The following is an 11328-nucleotide window of genomic DNA, read 5'->3' on the forward strand; positions in this document are numbered from 1 at the left end:
GTGAAGACTTTAAATTGTTGATAATTGTGGATGTGAGTAAAAATCTCAGGGTTAGCTATGTGCCCTGCAATTGACTTCCAGTACCAAATTGGGAAATCAGATCCAGAACATCACAAGTGAGCAGATTTAGCCCGAAAACCTGTTTAATTGAAGTATGACCATAATTGAGAAAATAGCCAAAGGTGCATATCCACCAATAATGTAACCAACTAATAACTAGTATTTGATGATTTTCATTCACTTGAATGGATTAATCTTTGATTGATGAAATGTGATATTCTTAACTTGACAAATACAATTATTTAGGTTGTAATAACAGCAACGGGCACACTTATTTTCTTACATCCATGCAAATGAATATTTTAACGTATTAATGTAACTTATTATTTTTAACTTAAGTAACTTAATTTATCCCTTGAAATTGAATTATACGATAATACTAATATTAAGATTTTTTAATTTTTTTTTTTCTTTTGTATGTATGCATTTGGTTAAATTTATGCTGTCGATTTGCATCAGGTCTTGTAAGGGCAGCCATTATGCTGTTGTGACTCTGGGTGAAATGAGTTTGACATCCCTGCAACTGAAAATCTTTGTTATCCAATTTGGTGGGTTGTGGGTAATGAGTACAAAGCAGAACCTCTAGTGCTGCTATAGGAACCAGACCACATTTTTTATGCTTAATCCTGACTATTATCATTTGCATCAACTCAAATCCATTGATTTCACACATTTTGTGTCATTTCTGAGCATGTTAATCTCATTTACAATATCTAGGGTGTTGCAAAACGACCTGCTTGCAGTTTTGATGTATAATACATTTTAGTTGTAATAATTATACACATATATTTATTTTATTTGCGTACGTTAAATATTTATAGGACCAAAATTAGTTTCACTTTTCACCATAGAGTCTGTCAAAAAAAAAAAAAAAAGGCACGGACCCATGTTGCAGCAAGTTTTCTAATGTAATTAGCCTGCTGTCAAATTACTCTAAATGTTTCAAAGAATGTCAAATCTTCCTCCGCCCTCCTCACACGACATACACACAAGGCAACCATTATAAATTCAAGGACAAAGTTTAAAAAAAAAAAAAGAAGAAGAACAATAATTTGTCATTTGCACTCTGTGGAATAGTAATCAGATGGGGGACATAAATACATTGCTCTTCTAGTATTTTGTAGATATTAGTTTTTAAAAAAAAAAAGTGATTATCACTTTATGGATTTTTGCAAACTTGCAGCACATAGCATAGAACAGGGTTTACTAAATACGGACCTCGGTGCCACTTTTCCTGTCGTGTTTTCCATGTCTCCCTCCACCAACACACCTGAATCAAAATAATCAGGATCATTATCAGGCTTCTGGAGAGGTTGCTGATGACATAATCATTTGATTCAGGTGTGTTAGGGGAGAGAGACGTGGAAAACACGACAGGAAAAGTGGCACCGAGGTCCGGATTTAGTGAATCCTGGCATAGAATAATAAGTTAACCTCAAATGTCAGAAAGATGCTCAAGTTGAGAAATCATTACAGTGTTAAACGCAAGAATACTATTTTCGTGACAATTTTTGTTGTTGTTGTTGGTGTAAATACAGGTTGTCCCCGGGATTACTACATACCCGATTTACGTAATTTTGACTTTACAACGCCGGAGTCTCGTCCACTATCGTCTTTTTGTTTTTTTAATGTTGACTTTTGTTTTGTTATGCATGCTTTTATTTTGGCGCAGAAAACATAGAGGAGGTAGTACTTCCACACGCGACGACACGAAGAAGAACTTATTTGCGCACATGAGGAACAGCGCACACGTCCACAAAAAAAGGTCACACAGCCGAGAGGCCGCACCCGCAAGCAGTTGGACTGCTTTACGTTCCTAACACATCCTAACAAGTCCCAACACATAACAGAGAGAGAGAGGTAAGAAAGCTGTTTATTGTGCATTTTCAGTTGTGATAGGATACTAGGTGCGAGTATGTGATTGTTTTTGACGATGTGCGGTCGCTAATTGATACATGCTAATTGTTTGTGCGGATTGTTATTGCTGTATCAGCAGCTAGTAATAAACGCAAATTTGAATTTCTGTTATTGAAGATGAAACTGATTTAATTTTGTTTTTATTTGGTTTCATTCTGCAAGTGTTGATGTCATGAGCAGCTGAATCGTCATTTGGGAGCTTAGCTCGCTGTCCATTTAGGATTTCGCTCCAACGTCTTGGCGAGGTCCTTACAATGACGTATAGACCCTACTCACGTGACGTCACAGCCACACCCCCGCGCCATGTTGTCCGTATACTTGTCATGTTAATGCATTAGCGCTTCGTAAATTCCTACTATTATGGCATGTTTTTCTGCTCGTTAACATTAATAATCAAAATGGTGAAGTCGTGTGTGGCGGTCGGTTGCAAAAACAGAAGATAGACGGAGAGACTTGAAGTTTTACCGTATTCCGAGAGACCCAAAGAGGAGACCGAGATTGACTGCTGCAATTCGACGAGAAAACTGGGCTCCAAACGACTACCACAGATTATGTAGTAGTCATTTTATATCTGGTAAGATGCATTTAATATATATTTAGAGGGTTTTGGGCTGACAACCACAATTGAGATCATTGCTAGGCTAATCGCCGACAACATACACTCAGACGTTGTGAATGAACTACCTAAAAATATATAATTATAAGGGGATAATCAGACAGTTGTCATACAATTAATTTACAATTTCACTATTGAGGCCAAAAGCCAAAAAATAAATTCAACTAGGGACAATCTGGAGTAGTGCTATCGCACTTCATATTTATTACATATTATATATGTATGTAGTGAGAGTGCTATCGCTAAACCATATAAACATTAAAAGCCCTAGCTCCATTGGCAAATGACATGAAATACATTAGACTTGACAGTGGATGTTAGCAAGAACAAAAGATTTTGAATTGAAAATTTCGTAACTCACCTTCCGAGCACAAGATTCCTGCCGAATTTTCGTGTACGAGGACCTGTTTCACCCAACCAGCAACGTAGCATTTATAAGCCTCCAAGCTCTTAAAGATTTTCAAACTTTCGTGAGAATAGGCTGATTTTGTGTGGACAAGATAGTTGTAAATATCAGGATAGCAGATGTCAGGCAAATACGGTGAAGCCAGCGGGTCGAAAAACATCGATCTAGGCATCAAACACGGATCTGGCGAATGGATAAACTGAAGCTTTTCCACGTAACGCCTTTTATGCAACGCATCCAATGAGTTTACAGCATCAGATAACACCGGGGCTTCCATGAATTGCTCTATAACTTGCTCGACTAATTGAAAACAATGAGAATAGGTCTAAAAAATAGGTACAACATGGCGGCCGGAAACAGCGACACGCCCATTTTGTGACGTTGGTGAGTAGGGTCTATAATACATGTTTTTGGATAGGAATTTTGAGATCTGGGAGGTGGGCATTTAAAGTGTTAATTACGACTTATACGGAAATTCAGGTTACGTCGCCAGCGCAGGAAGGGACCTCGTTCGTAAGCGGGGGACTACATGCATAGTAAATGATTAAGGGAAAAATAGATGTTGCATTCATATGTGTACTCTCTGTACCAAAGTGTTAGGATTTACTTGAAAACCCTCTATTTTTTCTTACGGCAAACACGTAAGCAGAGAGCGGCGTGCAGTTGTTGTACAGTAACATGGCAAGATGTGTCTGAGGAGAACTTTTCTACATGTCCGTCCATGATCAAACGTAAGTCAATAGTCCTTTATTTAAAGAAAGTTTGTAGTGTTTACTTTGTAATCGCTGTATTCGCGGCCATTTTTAACGCTATGTTGCAATTTCTAATGGGGTTGAAAATTTGACAGAACACCAGTCACACGAAGAGGGCAATACGCTGAGTATAGCGCTCTCCCGGCGGGGGGGATGTGTGACAAGCTGCCTGTCGTTGGCCGAGTGGCATTTATGGTGGACAATTAGCCACAAAATGCAAGCCACCTTCGTATTAAAACGTGTGCCATGATCCCACTATTTGACATAACACAAAATATGATGTTTACTTACTTCCTCATAAGTCCAATGGTCCCACCGTAGTAGTGCTTGTTTTGGCCAATGTCCGCGGTGAATGGGAACCTTTTGAAACCCAGAATGGCTCACACGCCTCTCCCTGGTGCAGCAACAATTTTCTGCAGCTGTTTGGCTGGCGTGATGCGAAAAATAAACTAATCAAAGTCAGCCGAATCCGCAGTCCATCTGCATGCTATAAAGCAATGCTGTATTGTGAGATGCTGACCCGGATGACATCACATTTGCATTTGTCCTAATCCCGAGACTGAAGCCGGAAGTCAATCATTTTCATGGCGTGGGATTCAAAAATTGAATATATAAAACAATCGCTTCCAAACACATCCAACCGGTCCATTTAATTCAGGAGCATAAAACACCCCGTGAAATATGAAATAAACATGCTTTTTGGTGTTATACACACTCTAAACAGTCATTTTTTCTTAAATGAATGATGAATTAGACGACTTCATTTTTTTTTTTAAATCAAGATTTTTTTCTGAATTCATAAAACAGAGGGTTAGACTTTCATCTCAGAATGGCTGGCATTTTCTGTTGTCCTTGGGCGCGGTTGTGATTGTGAAATGACCGAGACGAAAAATCTGAATAATTCTAATCACTGTGGTTGCTGCATTTAAAACAAATTTAAAAAATAATAGTTTAACTTCTATGTTATGCTGTTGGAAAAGAAATTGAACCTCTAAAGAAAAAAAATCTGGACATTGTACCGTTCAAGATCCACTGAATTATTTAACACACTGGTAATTAATTTGTTGACATAATTTGAATTGTTATTTAATGCCTTTAGTACTCCATGAAAAAGTATTCATGAGCTGCGTTTTCCATTATGTTTTCTTTAAATGTCCACATAGTTTGAATTTCTCTTTTTGCATGCTCTGCATGGATAAATGGTAGTATTTGTAATATATTGTTATAGAGTAAATATGAGATTTACTGTTAGTAGGCACATAGCAAAATTTCAGTTTGCAATCCATAGAGACTTCCATTGTATTCTATTCATTTGCAACATCTATGCTGTAATGCAATTAAATCTACTTTATGAAATGATCCAATTTCTTATATCTAAATTGTTAAATCTGGTTAAGATTACATGAAAATGGCAGTTGACTTTTGATAAAGGTTGGAATGCGCGAGCATGCCATGGGAGGCGATGTCACATCATCAGTCCCACTCATTACGTGCACGTGGCACATCACAAGCACACCACTGGGCCCCTTTTTGCCACTCCTGCCATCTGCAATGGTTTCATTCTAGCTCCCTAAATGGTACCACTTGCCATTTGGTTCTACATATGGTCAAGGAGTTATAAAATATCATGGTTGCTAAACATTTCCATCAGGGACTGGTTTACTTTGAGAAAACTTATTTCCACTATAATGTATTTAACGCTTGGATTTGAGCACTTTTTTTAGCACAAAAATGTAACGTATGAAAAATATTTGTGTCATTTATTTCTGGAAAATCACAAATGAAGTCATCCTTTTTAATTTTGCGCTAAACCTTTGCTCTTTTCCTATCCGGAAGAGTGAATATTCATACCGTATTATATTTCAGAACCAATTATTTTAGAACCGCTTTTAGAATGTACTGACATTCATCACCTATTTCTGTCAAAAATCCATCACTGACATGTGTAGTTATATTTAGTGATAACCAAATTATCTAAATGTACCAACAACACACAGGCTTTTTTCACCGGGTCTGTTTCATCTTCTGTCCTTCCCTTTTTTCTGGGATCAAATATTAATCCCAAATGTATGACAGAATGATGACAACCTATAAATTAATAATAAGCTCAAATGTGTAGAAGGTATAGAAATCACTAATGTTCTTTTTCATTTTGTGAAGAAATGACTGATCCTGTGAAATATTTATGTATTGGCAATTTGACCCGACACCCACGACAAGACACAAGACTTAATGGCATGTCACGGCATGGCGAAGCATATGTATGATTGATGATAGAATGTGATTAAAAGGGAAATTGTATGTTTTTGGGTGCAACGCTATACTTGATGAGATTATTTTCAGAAACTCCGATCAAGGAACCATTAATATATGAATTAAAAAAAAAACTTTTATTGACCAATAATGGGAATGACCATGCTTCAGTGCAAAGCAGAAAGAAATATAGAAATATTCCTCTATTGCAGTTAAAATGTTGAAATCGATCAGAAAGAAGAGCAACAGGTGCTTCCTGTCACTGATTTACGTGTCGTATTTCTAGTATTTACAGCATACTTCAATCAACAGATTGTCAATATATCCGTCAGCAGAGGCCTAGATGGGACCCGTTACATTTAGTGTGCTTTGGCTAGAATGGTTGAATCATTTAAGCCATCCAATACTGTATGTCGCTGGACCTTCAGTATTTACAGCCACTGCTTGCCATATGTGGTAAAATGTCAGTTAATATAGTTTGTCATGTGTGGCACTAGCTTTACAATGTACATCTGGGCCAGCATCCATCACAGAAATAAGGTAAGTTGCAAATATTGATCGGTTCAACATGGTAGTACAGAACGACCTTGAAAACACCAACAACTAGGACAGCCCATCTATGTTACAAGCACCTTTACTTTCTTGTGTCGCAAACTAAGGCCTCATTGTTGGCAAATAAGGATAAATCCAAACTAACTTTTAAAACCTGTCATTCCACACAATTCTTTGAGGAAAGTGCACTTTGAACCAGGGGTGTCGGTTTGGTCTCAACATTGGTAGAGACGGTATAACAGCATAAGCTCCATGTACACTTTATGCTTTGGACGCGACATTAATAAGACTTAATGAGGTAGCACCTTTTCTCGTAGGCACCATCTAATTGTTTGCATTATTGTAACACACTTAATATAATCAATCAGGGAATAGTTTCTTTTCTCGTATTTACCGATCGACTGTTTGTATTACTCTAACACACCCATTATAAAATAGCACTTATACCATAGTTTAAGGAAAACAAGCAGAATGTAGGGCATAAGAGATAAACAACGCCTTCTTATCACGGAAGCCCAACGTGTGCGTCATGCAACTGACTGAGCAAGTATCACGCTGACAACCCCACGTCTGAAATCAGTTCTCCCGTACAGTCCAGAAGAAATGGCGGGACACCGTGTCCCAACACAAGGAAAACAAACGGCAGATATCCAACTGATGGCACGACTGACAAGACTCCAAGAGCCCCTTTGACGCTGAGGTGGCAAAATCCACAACCCTCTTTGCCCGGACAACAGTAACTCCCAAATCTTCCTGTCCAATCCACAAACAGACAATAATCCCAAACACACCCTTCTTCCTACCCACGGCTCGCCCCGCGATAGCCTTCAAAAGACTGAATATTTAAATAATCGTTGTCATTTTTCTTGGGAACCTTTTGTTGACGTATGATAGGGTGACCTCGCCTCCCCACCTGAGTGTTTCTGTTTCGCCTTGCCGTTTCGATCACTGTCGACGTGAATAAATTGTCAACTTGTTTTCGGTGAGCCTTCTTTAAACCTTTCAAAATGGAGTCAGTACAAAGGATTAGACTAAGGTGAACAGGCGGAGTTTGGCCTTCTGGCCGGATTGCCGGGACCCGCCGGCCCAGACCGTTGGAGCTGCGCCAGCGAGAGTCCGGCGGTTCGGCTGGCACGATTCCGGCGGTCTGGCTAGAAGGTCAGATTCCTTCAAGACCAAACAGATTGGGTGAACGGGGGTCAGGGCTACGTTTGTCACAAATATGAAACTTATTAATTGATAGGCTAAATGATCAATGAAAAATAAATCTGTGTTTACTAACTTTCATGTGTATTGGTCAGGTGATGTACCGCTTGATTCAAACCTTTGTTTTCAAAAACATTTTGAAAACTTCCAAAATAAATGTCTGGATTTTATTAGAAAATTTAAATTGCAATATTTGAACACAAATTATTTTAAAAGGTATTAAAACACTAAGGGGCTGTGAGTTATCAATACAACCGTTATGTGGCAAGATAACAAATATTAATAAAGTTAACAAAAAAATAAATCACATTCATGAGCAATTATCAAAAATAGATCGAAAATACGAACATTTCTGAAAGTATTCCGGAAACAGACGAATGGGGCGGAGACGTCATAACAAGGAAACAATAGGTCGAGGCAGGTGCCATCGTTGTTTATCGACGAGAGAGTTGCGTTCTTGTTTCATCAAAAAATCGCTAAAATGGTTCAAACCTGTCATGCTATGTGGTGTACAAATAGCCATCTGTCGCAATGTAGTACCCATGAGTTCCCGAACGCGAGAAAAAGAGCTGGACTACGCAGACAATGAGTAAAGTTCGTCAGTGCTAAGAGGGCTAATTTTGCAGACCGAGCCTCCGGCACGGTTTTGTGTGGTGCACATTTTACTCCTGAAAGCTATACGAACTATGGACAAATGAAATCAGGTTTTGCTAAGAAATTGCTGCTGAAAGCAGATGCGGTGCCCACCTACACGCGCAGCCACCTAAATGTCCCGAGATATCAAGAAAGAGGACGATGACTCGCTCTGATGAGACCACCCCACCACCCCAGGCAAAGCAAAGGAGGAAAATGGCCTGAGTGAGTACTCTTTGATAATAAAAAACATATCACGCATTGGATATAGGACTGGACACATGTATAAATTATCGCTCGTAAAATATATAGAACAAATCCTCTAATCCCATTCATATTTGTCGGTTGGCAGTGCGAAAACCGATGATAGCACAATAAATGATAATTATTCTATACATTATTTTGCTGTCACGGTGTATCAGCTTCACAAAAACAAATGCAAAACAAACCATTCGGTGTTTCCCACACAATCTGTTGTTGCCAGTGTTTCATCAGTGTGATTGTTCACCTCAATGATCCTTTCATTAGGCTGCATTGGCTTTCGTTTGGGCTCAAATTGATAACCCAAAACACCAAAGGAAGGTTCATAACTCTCCTCGTCACCATTAGAAAAATGTTCGTTACGTCGGATTGGTCGCTGCAACTAGAAACAAAATTGTCCACCATCATCGCCGCCATTCAGTACTAAGCACTGAGCCGGTTGTTTCCTAGTGGTGACGTTACGCACACAATATGCTAGATTTCCGGTATCTCTGGGGCGGGTCCTTTTAGCTTGACAATCGATCCTAATTTCTATCATTTTCTTGGTGTTGCGATGTGTGTAATTACACGAAGTGGCATGATATGAATCCAAAAGGCATGCGTTTATGGATAAATGATGGAATATTAGCATTTCCCTAGGTGTTGTCATACATACCCTTTAACATACTTACATTCATACTTTTTACCCTTATTAATATATGATTATCCAAAAAAAATGCCTGCATAGGCTGAAAATAAAAATATTTTAAAATAAATAGTGTAGAAAATAAATAAATATATTTTAAATAAATGCAAGTCATCAGCCAATCAAATGTGCATTTGAGGGGAAAAAATTGACCGCCACATTAAACAAGTGAAAAGAGGTAACTGTAGGTCTTAACCTAATGAAAATAATTATAACAAAATTATAACTGAACTCATTATTTTTTGCAAATAAGGTTGCTTAAAAGTTGGTGGGGACAATTTGAGCATCCTGAAAAGTTGGTAGTGTTATGTCCCTACCGTCCCTATGCAAACCTACGCCCTTGCTCTGAACGAACAGAGCAATCTCAATGTATGCCTGTATGGTCATGCCTTTCTGTGATTTTTCAATGCCAATGTTAATGAGTTATGTGCTATTAAATATTGGTAATGAATACTGTTTTTAAGGGAACAATAAATTCAAACTTTTCTTTCGTGGAAAAAAAAACTTTAATTCAAACAATTCACAACCTACATGCACTTGACCCGATGCATGCAGATAAACTCAAGACGTAACAAGACTTGACAATAAACTTTGTAGCACAACTCACAAGTGGACAGATTTGAATTCAGAACAAGAGAAGTGTTAAGGAGCGTTTAGACTTGCTGCCTTTGGCTTTTGCAACTATGGTTCTATACAGTAGATGTTTGTATAACATTGTACAATATTTCCTGGCCATATTTTCCTAATACCCATGTGGATTGTGAAAACCCAAAACGGTGTTTCCACGAAACTTTGTTGACGATACATAATTTGATGATGTGCTTTGTGTGTGTAGATGTCGATCATTCCAAGTGTAATTCAGCCTCTTTCCAAGTTTTTTAAATATTTAATCCTGAGTGTAGGTCTAATATTTAAACTGAGTTCATGAAAGTAAAAGGAAAAAAGATTGCGGTTTTTAGATTGCGGTTCACATCGCAGACATTATAATACACAAATTATATAGTACCGGGTGAATGGTCGATCACAGATGAAGTGACAGTATTAAGGTCAGTGGTTCTTAACCTGGGTTTGATCAAACCCTAAGGGTTCGGCGAAGGTAATGAAACGCAGAGGTCTATTTTTGTACGCTGATTTAATCTAGTCAAAGTGGCTTTTTAGACCAAGTTTTGGACTGGAATTTACAAGCTTAATCCATTTCTTTTAACTGTCAGTCCTCGATCTGATGGGAGGAGAAACTGGTTTGCTCAGTGGAAGGTTGACTTGCACTTGGTATGAGGGACTACAACAGACCAATGGGGAGCATGGTCTCAAATTCTGATCTGTTTATAAAACATGCTGTCAAAATGAGAAGTATTTTGGGAATTGCTAAATAATTAGCTTGCTAGCTTAGGTTTTGGATTTTGAAAAAAAATAAAAGCTTTATTATCTAATTCTGAAATGTTCGGTGAATCCACATGTAAAGCTTGTGGGGTTCGGGACTTTTAAGCAAGGTTAAGAACCACTGATTTAGGTGTCCTGGCCCTTTAAAAAAAGGTACTTATTTCCAATTGGTACACTGAATAAGAATGTACTAATCTGTAATGTGTTTGGCGCTGATGTATCTTTAAGTACCCAAGATAATTTATTTTACTTCTCACATCTCTAATGGGCAAATTCCTCGTAAACTCCATCATATTGTTTTTTATGCACAAACCATGCACACATTGCAAGGAATATTGATCCTGTAGTGATGTGGTTTGCATGACAACACTTGATCGTTTTAGCGTCAACTTGAGCACATTTCTGTAGGGTAAGGCGTCAAGACATTTTTGTTGGGCTTTTTAATTTCAAACAAACCAATAAATCTGAAGAATTCAAGAACATAAATTCCCATACATCACAGAACATGCAGAAAAAAGTTGAGAAAATATTACAACTACGTGAACTTATAAATTATTAGCATTTAAAATAGGGAGTTACTTCTCAATCACCCTGTAGTAACACACCA

The sequence above is a fragment of the Corythoichthys intestinalis genome, chromosome 10 (genome assembly GCF_030265065.1).
Source record: "Corythoichthys intestinalis isolate RoL2023-P3 chromosome 10, ASM3026506v1, whole genome shotgun sequence".
NCBI classification, from domain to species: domain Eukaryota; kingdom Metazoa; phylum Chordata; class Actinopteri; order Syngnathiformes; family Syngnathidae; genus Corythoichthys; species Corythoichthys intestinalis.